This window comes from Lissotriton helveticus, chromosome 1_1 (genome assembly GCF_964261635.1).
Source record: "Lissotriton helveticus chromosome 1_1, aLisHel1.1, whole genome shotgun sequence".
NCBI classification, from domain to species: Eukaryota; Metazoa; Chordata; class Amphibia; order Caudata; family Salamandridae; genus Lissotriton; species Lissotriton helveticus.
The window spans coordinates 2017224145-2017240505 of NC_136057.1; the positions used below are offsets into that span (position 1 = coordinate 2017224145).

Consider the following 16361-nt stretch of genomic DNA (forward strand, 5'->3'; position numbering starts at 1 on the left):
CACACTTACATACACGCACATGCAAACACATCTCTGCCCTTTCAAACGTCTTTTTAATTAAGCATGACAGCATTCTGAGCAAGGGTTCCTGATGAAAGAAACATCTATGATAATGCCGAAACTGCCCAGAATCCAATCCACAGCACAGTAACCATTCTATCGAATATGCTCCTAGACTATAATTATTTTACCCATATACATTCTGAATTTCCACCATACATTTCTGAATAGCTCATAGACCGAAAAAAGCGATTAGCCGCTATAAAACGGCATATTTACAGTTCAACAAAAAAAAAACGGACTCTTTTCACTCTACCACCTGGCTCTCCTAATGGATCCGATACAAATGTACACCATTAACATGCGGGGCACAACAAAGGACATTTATGCAGAAACATTTATATTATGACATTGATCTTTATGATATAGGTTACACTGATGCAATTTAACAAGAATGCCAGTTTACAGCGTTCCTTTTAACTTCGAAAATAAGTGTGCATGAATACAACTTCCAAGGGAAGTCGTTTAAATTCATGTTTAGCGAAACCACCAGGTACTTCAAATGGGCAGATGCAGAACGGACTTGAAAATCGCTTAACTAGGCCAAATGCTTGAGCCGATAACAACATACTATAAACAGGAGAAACATGGCCACAGTTACTATGCTTGTAAACGATAACAGGGCGAGCAATACGTGGTTTTCTCTTTTTTCCCCTCTAACTTGTGGAGTATTACTAGAAAATGATTAATAACAATAGGAATTTTTGGGGTATTCAAAAGAATAAAAAATATTTCATTCTACTTACTGTTCATGTTGAAAGACTAAGATTCCGAACCATGTTGATTACAATTTGACCGAAAGGTAAAGGAGTTATTTTTATCCCGGAGGCAGGTGTATTGCACAGAACACAGCATTAGCTGCAGTCCAAAACCATCTTCTCGAACAGAATAGCGATTTTGGTGCAGAATCCCCAAGATTAGTAGAATATTTATTTTTTAGTTCTCAGAAAAAAATGTGAACTGGAAGGCACTGCTTACAAGCTTCCACAGCTTCACAAAATGGCAGCAGAAGTGTTAAAACACCAGGATGTTTAAAATGTTCTCGATTAAGTCAAGCACTTGTTCCCATGGTAACATTAGATCAGAATTATCATTTAACTTGCAACCGAGCAGCTTCTGTTCACAAGCTTTAAAGCAGCAGTTACATAAATCGGAAACTGCAGCATGCCCATGGCTCGCCAGTGCATGCTGCAAATGAAACGAAGCATTATGTGTTCGGATCACATTACAAAGAAAGGCAATAAAAACACAAGGTGGTAAATTAGGTATGGGGGCAGCCTCGAAGATGTTCTTCTCCCCCATCCCTCTCCTGCATGCATCCCTGGCTGTCATCTCGTTCGCCTCCTGTGCATCACTGGTGAAGGCTGATAGGTGTATTGTTACCTAGCAGCGAAAATTAACAACTCCTTGTGCAAAAATCATATTTAGCGAATAAAGCCAAAACACCAAGTTAAGCACAAAATAACTGTATAACAGATGGTAGCCCAGCCAAATTATTCGCGTGGCTTCCCGGGTCTGCAATTAAGGAATGCAAATAATTGCGTCTAATGGAAGGAAAATGACTCTCAAGTGACCTGCTGACACGGTGCAGATTCGAAGAGTTCTGTTTTTTCTCTTTCCAATTGAAAAAACTAAGCATGCTGAGATTTGTTGTTTTTTTCGCTTTCCAATTGAAAACACTAAGCATGCTGGGATTTGTAGTTTCAAATGTCTCTTTATAAGAAACGACCGAAAGGTCACAAGACATGCTTACTGGTGTACGCTGGAAACATTGGTTTACCTGAAAGCCACCCTCATGATATAGGGCGATCCGACATCTGGGACAGGATATTTGTTGTTGTATACAATGTGGAAGTTTAATAAGCAGTCAGCAATAGCTGTTTTGTATTAAATACAGTTATATTTCACACAATGCACATCTATTTTCCTTTCCCCTCACCCCCTCTAGTTCACCTCTGTTCCTCACTGGCGTTTAGAATGCGGACATTAGGTTTCATTCGGTGATACCTAATGGATCGTAAATAGATCTATCTCATGAATATTAATGAGGCAGGTGTGAGTTTGTGACCCATTAGAAATGGCAGCCTTCACATGGATGTTGGCCCACTGGGGTCAGCAGGCCACCAAATCTTAGATTGCTTTAAAATGAAGCAATCTTTTTTTTGATAATGCAGCCTGTTTTCTCTAAAAGAAAAACGGGACGCTTATAAAAAGAAAAAAAGGAAACATTCAAGTTACATTTTTTACGAGTAGGCAGCGGTCCATGGGACTACTGCCTAGTCTTTAATAAATATCTGTGTTCAATTCTCAAAGGAGAAGGGGTGCCATTTGATATGGCTCCTCTTCACTGCTTATTAATACCCCCCCCCCTTCGTTGACCCCTTACACCTGTTTATTGTATTACTTTCCTTTTCCCACTCAATGTTTGATATTGCATTTATGTCCTCCCTTCCATCCTATTGTAAAGCGCTCTGATATCCTTCGGGATCATGTTCGCGCTATATAAAACTTAATAAATAATTGGGACCGTTTTCCATTTGCAAATGGTTTACCACCTCCTTAAAGGAGTCGATAAAATATGAATGTTTTGCAACTGTAATTGGATCAGAAAATATTCATACATCCCATTCAGATTTGGTTTTTGGAAGACACATTTTAAACACGTCCCCTCCAAATGCTGGATCGCAAATGCACATTATTATTCGGTAACAAGTTACCGAATCACAATTTGCATTCTGTACATTGGAAAAAGTCTTTTTGCGGTTGCAAGCAGCCCAATTCTGCAAATTAAACCATTTGGGACCTCAAAACAGCTTTGTACATCCAGCCCTTCCTTTCTACTTGTTTTGTGCTTCCTTCCACACCATTTTACTTCCCATTTTGGCAAAGAGGAAGTGGCTCATCACTTGCGGCTGCCATTAACAAGGTCGGGCTGCAGCTGCACTCCACGGTGAGGATCATTAAGACTGCTGTCGCTAGGATGATTTAGGTGTTGATCATAGAGCTAGCCCTACCTATTGTGGGTGGGTCGCTCAGCGCCATCCACCATGAGCCTTCACTCTCCCTCCCTGTGGGCGTGCCGACTCTGCCGACAGGGTGCTGCCAGTGATGGACTGCCAAAAGGTATGGCCTTTCCCCTCAGACAGAAACTTGGGAAAAGGAGTACTGCTATATCACCTTATAAGTATGTCACAGCGTTCCAATCCTCACTCTGATATCACTGAAACTATGTTGAAACTCATGCAATTCATGCATTCCAGAGGCTGGGGAGGCCATAGAGAAAAATACTTTTCTAACTTATGAACCCTTTGCTGGTGCCACCAGTTACATAGTAGACAAAGGCGCAGTTTACACTTAAAAATTATTAAACTTTTAGATAATGGCAAGGTCAGTGATAATTAATCTCTACCACATTCATTTACACTGAGATTATTCAGTGGATCTCTTCAATATAAACTCTCATCACAACACGGAATTAGATCCTCCACCAAACGTTTTGCAAATCAGGAGTAAACCATCTACACCGTGGAATGATTGAAGGAAGAATTTCATGTATATATGGTGGTAATTGAAGGAAATAGAATGCCAGTAGAAAGGAAAAAAAGTATCCAGTTACACTCACTAGTCTCAGAAGGACAAGATCTATTTAGATCACTACCTAAAATAGAAGCTTTTGAGGGGGGAGGAGAAGTACAATTAATTTTACGAGGAAATGTTAAGGTTAGGGGCAAGATTCAAGCCCACTATTAGCATAACTTTGGAAAGATATCACTTTTACACCCCAAGACAGAAAGAAGGAGAACAATTTGACAAGTCCCTTACCACGTTAAGAAGCTTATCTCATGCATTCAACTTTGGTAAACATGACATTTGAAATGATACGAGATCAACTCATGGTAAATACTAATAAACATATTCATGAAAGATTATCGGTAATGGGAGATCTTACGCTGGATGAACATCAGCTAGGGACTGACCGAGTTAAGAACTTTCCTAGATTAAGAATTCCATCTAGAAAGTTTTTTTAATGACTGGTTACATTTCATTTTTTTGTCTTATGGAAAGGAGAGGTGTTGTATATTAAATGAAGTTATGGTTTACCCAATGTCCATCCATTTCTCTAACATTCTATATTGACAATCATGTCATAATCTGTATTACCACCTCAGTCTAGACGTGAAATAAAGAGCACCTTTTAGAAATTAGACTGGTATGCTCTGCTCTTAGCATCCAATAAAACTATATAGTCAAACCGTACTCTTGAATCTGCATTCCAGCCAATAATGTAACTGTACCGTTCTTCCACCACTAATTCATAAGTATACTGTAAGCGGACAGATCTATGGATCACTGCGGCAGGTTGTACAACCAGTGCGACACAGAAATTTGGAAGTGGTGTCCCTGACAACTCATTTGTGGTATAGAAACACGCATCAAATCTAACAGGTGTACAAACTCCTATTTAGTGGGAAAACAGTAATACATTTCAGTTCCAAACTACAATGAAGAAGGTAAATAATAAACAGTATGATAGAGTTACTGAATATCTTGATATCCATACTGAATACCAGAGACTATAACAAAGACAAATTTACTTTTTGTAAAAAATAACTAATTCTGCTCAATTCACTTCTTCAAAGAGAATAACGAAAAAATGTAATTGAAAAAAGGGGAGAAAGCTCTAAAACTTCATTAACACACCAGCCAACTTTACAAAATAATCACTGCGAGGAGGGAACGGGGCCTTGTAAGGAAGGGGCCTTAAGCAGAGATCTAGCCGAGAGGGACTTCTGATCCCTCAAGTTTGCAGAGGCTAGTGCCAGTGTCCTGGGGTGATTTCGCTCCTTTTAATGGACATCACTTATTCACAGGCTCCTAAGATGAGCTGGGAAACCACCCCGAGTGGTGGTTTCCAATCTGTCTTCCCGACTACCATGCAATATCAGCTCCTCACCGGGTGACCATATTAAGCAAGCCGAAATTGTGCGACACAGTCGTGTGGGAATTGGCAGGATTACATTAATAAAGCAGCCAAATCAGGTGATTTCCTACAAAGTGCAATACAAATCTAAAAACAATACACAATTCTAGTAATGGTTTTGACTAGTATTTGGAATCAAATGCAAAAACATTAGAATTTTTCGTCAAATTCTGATGTTGAATGCCAATGAATGGAGAATATATAAGGTAGAAAACTAACATGATGGAACATAAACTCGATATAAACTAGTTTGCAAGCCTACAAGGCCATTATTTATCACAGCAGCATTTACACTCATCTTAAAGTATTTTTATTCAACTCAAATTCTAGACTGTCACAAATGCGACCACATATTTTAATCATAGGAAACAGTTCATCTCCTTGGAAACTATCAGCAAACCACAAAACCTCCCAATTTAGCGAAACTGGTGACAATTCCCTGACTTAATGTAACCCATTATGAAAGAAATGCAGCAAGAAACAAACTCACAAATCTTGCGTTATTTTAATTTGAGAAGTCCTGTTTGATCTGGTTCATGTTATCAACAAGCATTGGCAATGCCAATAAGTTTAACAAAACTGAAAGTGATTCGTTAGCCACTGGCGAGTTTAGGCATTTAATGCCTCATCATACACAAACTGTCATTCATTCTTACACATGCTTACATTCAATGAGTCACAGCTTTATTATTGCAGTTACTCATTATCAACAATAAAGCAAGCACATTCAAAATAAATATTAGGAACTGAAAATAGTGATCAATATAAAGTTTATGAACTGAACTTACATCATAAAAGTTTGTCATACAAGAAACAAGCATTTATAATGCAATGGTTTCGCCTTTGGAAAAGTTAGAGCTATTGGCATTGTAATGACAAAATTTGTATTTATGTGTTGGTTTTGAAAACAGATAAATAAATGGCATTGTCATTTACATTGCCAATAGCTTAATCTCTCGCAATGTGAGCATTATTGTTTCAATTGCAAAATGTGTTTTTAAAAATCACATATTATTTAAACTGAAAATAACATCCCTTCGCCTCCATGCCTGCAGTCCTTGTTTTCTTATCCATGCCTCCTCACAAATTGACACTTCCGTCATGCTGCGACACGTATGGCCTGCTCCCCGACCCACAGAGGCAATCGTCCACTGTAGTCCACCATCTGCAAGAGTGAAGCCTGCGCTACTTTTTCTCGTGTTTTTGTTTGGGGTTGGCGGTCGGCCTGCATGTGGGTGTTATTTGCTCTGCGTGTGCTTGCATTCTTGCGCCATGTGACACCTGTCATATTTTAGCAATACAAAGGGGGAAACGAGTGGCGTTGTCATGTTCTTCTCTCTTCCCTAGTGTCGTACTTTCGGGTTTTGATTTATATCGCGTGAGTTGTACTTTTATTCATGCTCTTTTAAAAATATAACACTGAGGGTGCTCAGATCTGTCCTCGCCCTGTCCTTCTGCACCTGTCAGACCTCCCTCGGCCCACCTGCTCTTCAGCATGAGCAGCACCTCTTTACAAAACTACAAAAACAAATATTCTTGACACACTGCCCTGAACTCTTTTCTGCTCCATTATCCTCCCAATTGGTGTCCTTTTATTGGGTGAGTTTGTTATATTGGGTGCTGGTGTACTTAGGTATCTGCTGGGAAACAAAAATAGACCTTGCAGAAGCGTCCCGTTTAAGCCTCCAAACATATGTAAAGTCTGAACTAAAGTTGTATGGTCATGTGGTTGAGCTCAGTCAGTCCCGACTTTTAAACTCATTCTGGTAGTTGTATTTTGATGCCTTCTTGTTTGGCACCGCAGGGGCTATGGATAGTTAAATAGCTCACAAGACAGAGGATGAAGTAAACAGCTGTGGGAGACTGGATTGTTTCTCTCACAACAAAACGCACAAATTAAAGTCGCCTGCGTTAGCGGCCGTGCAGTTATTCCTGCCAGAGAAGTTTTGCAAAGTTCACTCCGTATGCCTATCGTCAAGGTTGCAAAGGTTAACTTTTCACAGGAAAAGTAATTTTCTACATTGCGATAATTCTCTCCACATATCGAAATAACATGTATTCTCATGGAACCCACCCGAGCCGGAAAGCACGTGCTTTTTATCTCTACAATACTACCCTCAATGTCAAGTGTTTGCAATTTTTTTCTTTAGAAGTTTGCATTTTTTAGAGCGTTTCTATTCACAATAACATTGCCCAGGTAAAGAATACAATGTTGTTAATTAGTCCTCCTAAGTAAAAATATGTACGAATGAGACAAAGAAGTAGTACGTAAAGTTTGTGAAGACAAAAAAAACACACAGACCACCTTTGCGCCCACCATGGTGTGACATTTTACTTCTTAGCCAAGAGCACTTTGAATGCCTGTACCTAGTCTCCTGTGCATCAAATAATTGATCAGTGCATGCAGGCCATACACTACACACTATGGAATGCGCAAGACATAAAGGCTGCGATGCTAAAGGTAGCAAAACCACCATTAAACGAGGCCATGGTTCCATTTATGGCAGTTTCTATTACAAACTATGCATTCTGGGAGATGTAGTCTTTGTTCTGTTCAAGAAACTCTGCTAGGTTAAAGTACAGGCCGACACTAAAAGAGAAGAAAGGACTTAACCCGGGCTAGCAAGGGTGGCCCCGGCGATATGGCGTCATAAATTCAGCTCACTAAAAGCCATGCGGGTGCCTGCCCCCGGCCCGCCCTGCAGGTGTTGTTTGATTCTTTAGTGCTCCAGTAAGTGTAACCCGGCACCCGGCCCTCGTCCTGCCGTTCTTGGCCTCGGAATAAGTTGGGCCACAACAGTTGCTGCTTCCAGCTCTTTTGCTGTCTCAGGAACTCTGACAAGGCAGCGGGAGAACTGCCGCTTCTAAATTTAAACCCCCTGCTCCGTCTCTGTGTTCGTCCTATTTTCCTCCCCTCATTTTGCCCCCACCCTCTTCCTTGCCATCGCGGAGGACCGGACTCGCCAGAGAGAGAAGCCGGGGGGGGGCACCAGTGAAAGCCCCGGATAAACCGGGAAGGGGGTAACCGTCCAGGGCAGAAGAAATATAAAGGGAGACACAAAAGAGGGGAACAAGTGGAAGTGTAGGACCGTAACCACCAGCCGGAGGAGGCAAGGACTGCGCCCAACGCCAACATGGAGTTGAGCTCCGTAGACGACGGGTCGCTTCAGAGGAAACAGAAGGAACAAGCAGCTCCTGAAAGACACGGACAGCGGGAGGGGGGCAGGATACGACCACACGGGACAGGGAGACACGCAAACACGTAAAACAAACAGGGAGACGACATGAGATGGGGTAGACGTACAAAGTGAAAAGAAAATTATAAACAAAATGCTGCTTACCTGATCGCAAATACAAAGTACTTCCTGGCAACTTCAATCGCGCAGCCCACTCCTGCAAAGGACACTTCGAAAAAGACCAAAACATGCCAAGACCAAAAAAAAAAAAAACAACATCCGCCCACCGCCGCAATGACGCACGAAAATGGGCGGGATGAGTAAAAATCGCCGGAACGCCCACAAATCTGCTTGGGAATGAGTGACGCATCTCTGTTCCAATGGCTAGCCTCTATTTATTGAGCTATCCAATGGGACAGAGAGGCGGGACAAAGCCCCATACTTGTAAACAAAAGTTTTCGCCTGCGCGAACGCTGCTGCGCAGCGGATCGCGAGGTGAAACCTAAAAATACACATTAAACCACATTACATTAAAAGTACAGTATGAGAAATTCTCAAACAGCCATACCAAAGATAAAAAGCAAGTTAACATTACCAGTAAAATGTTTTAAAAAAGACCTGAGCATAATGAAAGCCCCTGCAGTTCGGTGATTTATGACAACAATGCAACAGGTGACACAGTGTAGTGTTGAGTCAAAGGCCGTTCTTGCAATAATAATATACAAACTACACTTCCATTCAAAGTGACCATGCATTTGAGGCTAATCAAAATCGCCCCCCCCATGTTATTGTCAGACCTAACATTGGATAATAAAAAAAGTCACAATTCGATGCACACTGCCACAGTTTCATTTATTCCTGTCCTTGTATACTCTTGGTGCATCTAGTCCACAGGGCCATAAAGTATTTAGCCATACCAAAAATCACTGAACTACTTTTTTCAGCATACTGGGATACCAAAAGTTCTCTTAAACCCACTAATAGGGTTCAAGTGCTCGAGTGGACCACAGCCGATGGTAGAAGTAAGAAGTCAATTCGATTTTATGGAAGATCCTTCTTTGAGTCAGTCCAGATAAACAGGAATACTCAGAGGAAAGTTAAATAAGGATCTTAAAAACCTATTCTTCCCTGTAGCTAGGTTGTGTGTATTCGTACAACCCCACAATCCAGCCCCATACATTACCGACAACATAGCCTTCTTGTTATAGATATCGAGGGCTGAGGTCACCCTTCTAGAGGTTATCCCTCTATGAATCTTTGCTATATTTGTTGTCTGCTAGTTGACGGATGCAGGTGCCTTTTCGAGATGCAGTGCTTAGCTCAAATTAGGGACGTCTTATGCCTAGATAGTCAAAATCATCCACCAGATCTACAGGGAGTCTCTCTCGCTAGCTTATGTCTCTTGCAGTGAGTAACCTTTCGATTAGAGAAAAGCATGTGCTTAGCCTTGGAGCTGTTAAGCAGAAGGAATTGAAAGTGTTTAGTAGCTGCCGAACATCTTGGGATGACTTAGAAATGAACAGTGCAACATCTGAGACAAAGAGAGCAGGCACCCACCTACCTCCAAGTTTTGGCGCCGCACACCCATCCCTATTCAAATACTATATCACCCCATTAATGTATAAAGTGAACAGGGTGGGTCGAGAACACACCCCTGCTTGACCCGACAATTTACCCTAATGGGTTTGGTCACTTGCCCATCCTCGTCCCCCATCGCCCCCTACTTACTTGGTCAAAATGTTCACCATGCAGTCTCATCAGGATGTTTAAAAGGAGAGCCACAATGCCCTGTGCATCCAACACCCCCCAAAGATTACCCGTGGAGACGGAATCAAAGTCTGTGGGTAGCTCAACAAAGAGTTTGCCCCTGTTAATTTTTGACTGGGTGTGAGTGTTTGATTGGTTCAGATGCTCCGTCATTCACCACCCCCTTTTGTACCGCTTTGGCTGCCATAAGTGTGGCAGGGTATGCTCAGACGTGAGTCCCTTGCTCACTTTGCCTCTGGATTCAAGCAAGCCGTGCTGAAGAAGGCTGTAATGCCAGAAACCGGTCCTCGGAAGCTTGTTTCCAGTCCAGGGAAGGCATGGCTTGGCAGTTCGGGCTGGACTGTTACCATGAGGCACAGGGTCAGACTGATTTGCATATAGCCATGTCTGAACTGGGGTGGCAGAGTGGGCTAAAGAACGGTGATGGATTAAACCCAGATCTTTTGACTGGGTGTGAGTGTTTGATTGGTTCAGATGCTCCGTCCATCACCACCCCCTTTTGTACTGCCCCTGTTAATTATTACATCTTTCCAGTAAATGCAAGTGAAACGAAAGACCTGGTGGATAGCACTGACATTGGCTCTGAAGCTTGCCTGCTTATCAGACAGGACATCCTCTTCATTACTCCAGTCCTGAAAATGTACCAGAACCTGTTTGTTAAAGATATTTTGTAAAGAGTCAATCAGGCTTATAGGTCTGTAATTTCCCGGGTGAGACCAAGCCCTTTTCTTGTAAAGTGGAATAATCTCCATGAAGTTGCAATATCCATGCCAGAGAGGATAGTATTTGTGTACCTCTTTAAAAAGGTGAGGAGGAGCATAGACTGCTAGAAACTTGATGGCCTTTCTAAGCACGAAGCTGTAGGCTGCCCTGCTGCTGCGACAGAGGCAGCATGGTTGAAGGTCAAATGCTCATGCTCAGTCGTTCCGGGTACCACACTCTCCTTGTCCAGTCCAGAGCCACTAAGGTAACTTAGGCCCAGTCGTTCCTGATCTTCAGAACTCGAGGCACGAGAGGTCGAGATGGAAAGGCATACAAGAGATCTGAGCTCTACCCTAAGTGGAATATGGCTCCAAGAGCGAGACATCATAGGCGCTCCAGCGCACGGAAATGTTGACATTGCTTGTTCTCAGTGCTGGCAAAAAGCTAAAGCAAGTGCTCTCCCCATTGTTGGAAAGACCATCTCATGGTGTAAGTGCCATTCATGATCCATCAGGCGTTCATCGGTTAGTCCACCGTGGCATTCAAAGACCCAGCCAGGTAGTTAACTACCACAGAAATGCCCTGATGGTTCAACCAACTCCAGAGGCATACAGACTCCTGGCACAGGACCCTACCCTGTTTGTTGCAGCACCACATGGTGGTGTTTTGCATGAGAACCTGAACCAGCTTTTCTTTGATGATCGTCAGGAAGGCCTTTAATGCCAAGTGAATGGCCCGCAACTCCAACAGGTTGATATAGAGGTGGGCCTGCACCGGAGACCGCTGTCCTCTGAACTCCACCTCTCTCAGGGGGACTCACCAACCCAGCAGTGATGCATTCTTCACCACCTTTAGCTCTGGGTTGGGTAGGAAGAGGGTTTGCTGCTGGCCCAATTGTACTTGAGCAGCCACCACTGAAGGCCTTTTGCAGTCTCCACTGAAACATGATCAAATCCAACTTGTTCCTTGACTGTGGAGTCCACTAAGGTTTCAGATCCCACTGCAGAGCTTGCATGTACCATCTGGCATAGTCCAGGAGCAGGGTGCAGGAGGCCAAGAAATATCAGAGCTACTCTCACGAGAGTCTGAAACATCAGGCTTACAGTCCAAATGTCCTGGATTTGCTGAACCGGAGGGAAGACTCGAAACTGTACAGTATCCAGAACGGCTACAATGAACAGGAGCCTCCACTTAGGAGACAGATGTGACTTTGGCACATTGATGATGTACCCCAAAGATGTTTAGACATTCGCCATCATCTGAGGTAGTGGTGTATGACTGACTGTAGTGAGTGCGTCTTCAACATCCAGTCGTCGAAGTATGAGATGACTGGTATGCACGACCTCGAAAGATGTAAAGCAAGCATCGCCATTGCTTTCATGAACATAAGGGGAACTGGTGAGGCCAAAGGGAAGCACTGAAAACGCTCTTGGCCCACCTTGAACCACAGGTTAAGCCTGTGAGACTGCAGAACGGGAATATGAAAATTAAAAATAGGGATCCTTCAGATGCAGCATTATCATCAAGTTGCCCGGATCCAAGAGAAATAAAACCTCGGCCAATGTGAGCACCCTGAGTTTTTCCTGTTTCAGAAAGAATTTGATAAAGTGAAGATCTGAAATTGGACAAAGGCCTCCATTTTCCTTCAGTACCAGGAAGAGTGAGGATAAAATCCACTCCCTATTTCAGATGCTGGAACCCTCTCCATGGCTTCTTCATCTAAGAGTGTAGTCTTATTGCTGAAGAATGGATAAGTAGTCCTCAAAAAGCAGCTCAGATGTGGGTGGAATATATGTCATGTAGAACAGGAATGGCAGGGTGTACCCTTGCTGAACTATCTGAGCACCCATTTATCAGATACAATGCTAGGTCACCCATGGAGAAAATACATTCTCCTTTCTTCAACAGGGTGGCCATAAGCCACAGAGGGCAAACAAAAGCACCTTGGAAGCTGAAGCTGAGTGAGCAGGGGACTTGGTAGTGTGCTGCCCCGGAGGTCATGGATGTTGACAGCCAGATTCTCGACCCGACCGCAAGAAAATAACTTGTGTGTCTGTTGCAAGGTTGAAGGGCCTTGGCACTGTCTTTGTGCCACACCCTTTCCGTAGCGTCAAAAGGCAAAAGTGCTAGGGCTACTTCCACATAGGCACAGATAGACAGAGGGAGTGCACTATGACCCACATTTTTGTTTTAGCACTTCAGTGCAGAGTATGTTTTGTTTCCAAACAGGTAGGTGCTGTCAAACAGCATACCCATTAACCCGTTACGTGCTCCCGTCAGCCAATGGCCGACGTGAGCACTACCTGGCTGGTGTTGCAACAAACCGCTGGCCGACACAGCCCCACCCGTTTTTCAAACATTCCGCAGTGGCGCGGATCGTTCAGAGCAGCCAAGGTGTTAATGACGTTTGGTACATCACCCGAAATAAACAGGAAACTAAATCCAGCTTGATGCCAAAGCATCACACCGGTACTGAGCGCCCTGGCTAAACATTCAGTAGTATCCAGCCAATAGTGGATGGCATTTTGATGTGTGTTAGCCATCCTGGATGATCTGCACTAGGTTAGAACGAAATTCAACATGGACTGCAGGAAAGATCTAGCTTACCATGCCCCAAAGTGCATGTGAGCATAGTCCAAAGAGGCAGATGGCATTGACTGAACCAAGGGCCAGACTAGCTGAGGTGAAGATTAGTTCCCCAAATGCCTCTGTATGCTTTGACTCACTATAAGGAGGAGTTGTAGGGAATGAGTTTTGTTCAACCTACTGGTAGAGTCCTAGACCATTAGGCTCGCAGAAGTGAGACACTGTGTGAGGAAAGCAAAGTCACACGGGTTAGGTCTTTGGTGTCTAGCCACTTGCCTATTTATTGGCGACAAGAACAAGGTTTGGCCTGAAATGCCTATTAAGTGTATCAGTCCGAGCCCCATGGAAAGGAAGGAGTGGTTCTGTGTTGGCCTGGCCAGAAGGTAGAACCTCAGTTAGTAAGTTAGTTTAAACCTTGATAAATCGAAGCTGCAAGTCACAAACTTCAGCCACAGGCCGGTTGACTACAGCTAGGGGGGTTGATTCTTTTGTTGATTGGCAGGAGGAGGGGGGGACGCAAAACAATCTAAGGAGAAGTACACAATCTATTGGCCTTGTGTAGATCCATCAGAAAATAGTTATTGTAACGAGCCATTCCATTATCACCATTTTCATCAACCAGACCATGTTGCCTGTGTTCTGAATCTGAGCCAAAAAGGATTTGGAGTGCTTAAGGTAGACTCCCGAGAAGTGGTAATATATCAGAATGAGGGTGGACCATCTGTGTCAGATAGAATGAGACTTCGGTCAAGCTCATGGCAGATTAATCTTGGAGTTAGACAAAACAATCGGATGCGCCTCTGACATTAGCATCACAGCCAGCAATGGCATGGCAGGATCAGCATGAGTTGTGGCATCTGGTTCGAAGTCAGAATGGGAGCTGGTCCTAGAGAGGGGACAGACCCCACAAAGGGGTCAAAAGACTCACATGACGTCAAGGACAGATCCACTGACAGTAATGCAATTGGAGGCCTCCTCGGATCAGTGGAGTCTGAAGGCGTGCCAGAGGGAGCTGGCAGGTTAGATACGCAGTATGGCTCTGAAAGACCTATATATGAAGCAGTGTCACCGATAGACGCAGAAACTTTTTTTTAATCTGTCCCAGTTGAGGAATCTGTTCCTCGGTAGGAAATCAGGACCAAGACTGAGAGGTACCTTAAGATACACACAACTTCTCTGAGGAAGAGGAGCAGGACAGAGAAAAATCAACCGTCATCTTCTTGGACTTCGGATTACTTGAGGACTTCGAATGAGAAGAGGATATTTCACAGGAACGACTTCCAGAATGGGAATGAGTCTGAGTCCTTGACTTCGACTGGGAGCAGGTTGTACATGCATTTCTTTGGTGCTCGGTAACTTATATTATCGCTTTGTGCTCAAGGATCACCTTGGATTCATCGCGTCACTGTCGGCGAAGGCCTTGGAGATGTGTTATGCCCCTAGACATCAAAGACATACCTGTTGGTAATCTGTCCCATATATCTATTAGTGACAGTCGCTATAAGGCTTAAAGTGGGACATGTCCCCTGCACATGGGAAAAATTATTTTGGAACCAAAGTTTCTTCAGAGACAAGGTAAAATTTAAGATTGTGCTCTAGATCTGCTTCCCGAAGGAGCAGAAAGAAAGGAACTGACATCCTTGCTCAAGGATGGTGCGTATATGCAATTCCAATGTCACTTCCGGGACGAGGGCGACACTGAGCCTCACACTGCCACCTGCAGGTTCACGTAAACAATGCTGAGACAAAACCCCGGATCCAGTCTGGAACATGGGGTTGTTCACAAGGTGAGGAACCTGCAGATAGAAGTATCCCTTAAAAAATTGTGTTTATAAATTAATACATTTAATTATTTGATACACGTTTAATTTGATGAGCTAATGAGCTGTAAAATGTTATTTTATTATTTCCGGGATAATAAACAGTTTATATTTAGATTATAAAAAATAATAAAAGTTATTACATGTTTCTATATTTTTACCATATGGAGCTCTCTACTTCAGTGGTGATGTCTCGACAAGGAGGTATTAAGTAGCTAGTAATAACTTGACTCTCCTAAATTCTGTTGCAGAAGTCTTCACCTCATTTGAAAGATGGAGACATGAAAGTCTACACTTGGGTGTAAATCTACATTCCGCAATGGTGAACAGCAAAAGGGTGGAGAGTTACCTCTAGGCAAGTAAATATAAATGTGTATGTTTAGATTTGTGAATCAGGCCCTTTCATTGTACCACTTTTAAAAAATATTTTATGCTTCACGCATCCCAAGGGGAAATAGAGCATGCTCTTTCTGAAAGGAAGTTTTGCTTCTTAAAATGTTGTAATATTAAGAGTCGCACTTCCTATTCCAAATGATGAGGAAATGTTAAGTCATTCTTTGGTGAAGCGTAAGTAAAAGGAACGTCACTGTGCAGAACTCAATTGTTACCCCACCACCGACCCCTATTTAAGGGAGATTTTTTTTCTCCTCCGAGGCACAAGTTTGCTATAAAAGCGCCCTTCCGATCACAACTTAGTCGCGTTCTACACTGGCAGGCGCAGCTGCACAGAAGAAACCTCTAATGAAATAATAAATGAACGAACGAACCTCTTCAACAGTTGCTTACAACCTCGGTTATTGGAAGCATTGATCTTTGAAAACAACTAGTTTATTGAGTGGCCTTTTGAAATTGTAACTTTTCCTGTTCACTTAGTTATAGTCGCCTATTTTAAATTCAGGCCGATTCACAAATTTGCTCAACGTAGTTAGAGAGGAAAATTTGCGGTCGCTTGGGGTCATATTCCCTTTAGCCAGAAGGAACGCCAAAGATGGACAGACAGACTTCTGTCTGTCGGGAATCTGCTACATTTGCTGCCATCGTGAAGAGCTACCCCACCCCCACACCCTCTAACTCGCACGCCTAACCATAGCTCTGAGCGACAACACGAGAAGAGTAATTAGGTTTATCTACAGCATCCAATAAGGAAAAGTTCCAAGAGTAATGCAACACCTATGAACGCAAACAAAAAACCCGTTCCTTACTTTCCCGGACCCATTTCTTTGTTGATATTTTTGGACACCAACGCATACGCAGCGGCATTGCTTGAAA

The 16361-nt window shown here is 43.1% G+C and overlaps 1 protein-coding gene across 2 annotated transcripts in view; it reads right to left on the reverse strand.

Annotated features, from left to right (window-relative positions):
* PRKACB (protein kinase cAMP-activated catalytic subunit beta) overlaps nucleotides 1-16361 on the reverse strand; it is a 288944-nt gene that overhangs the window by 173035 nt on the left and 99548 nt on the right. The gene's annotated exons all lie outside the window — the stretch shown is intronic.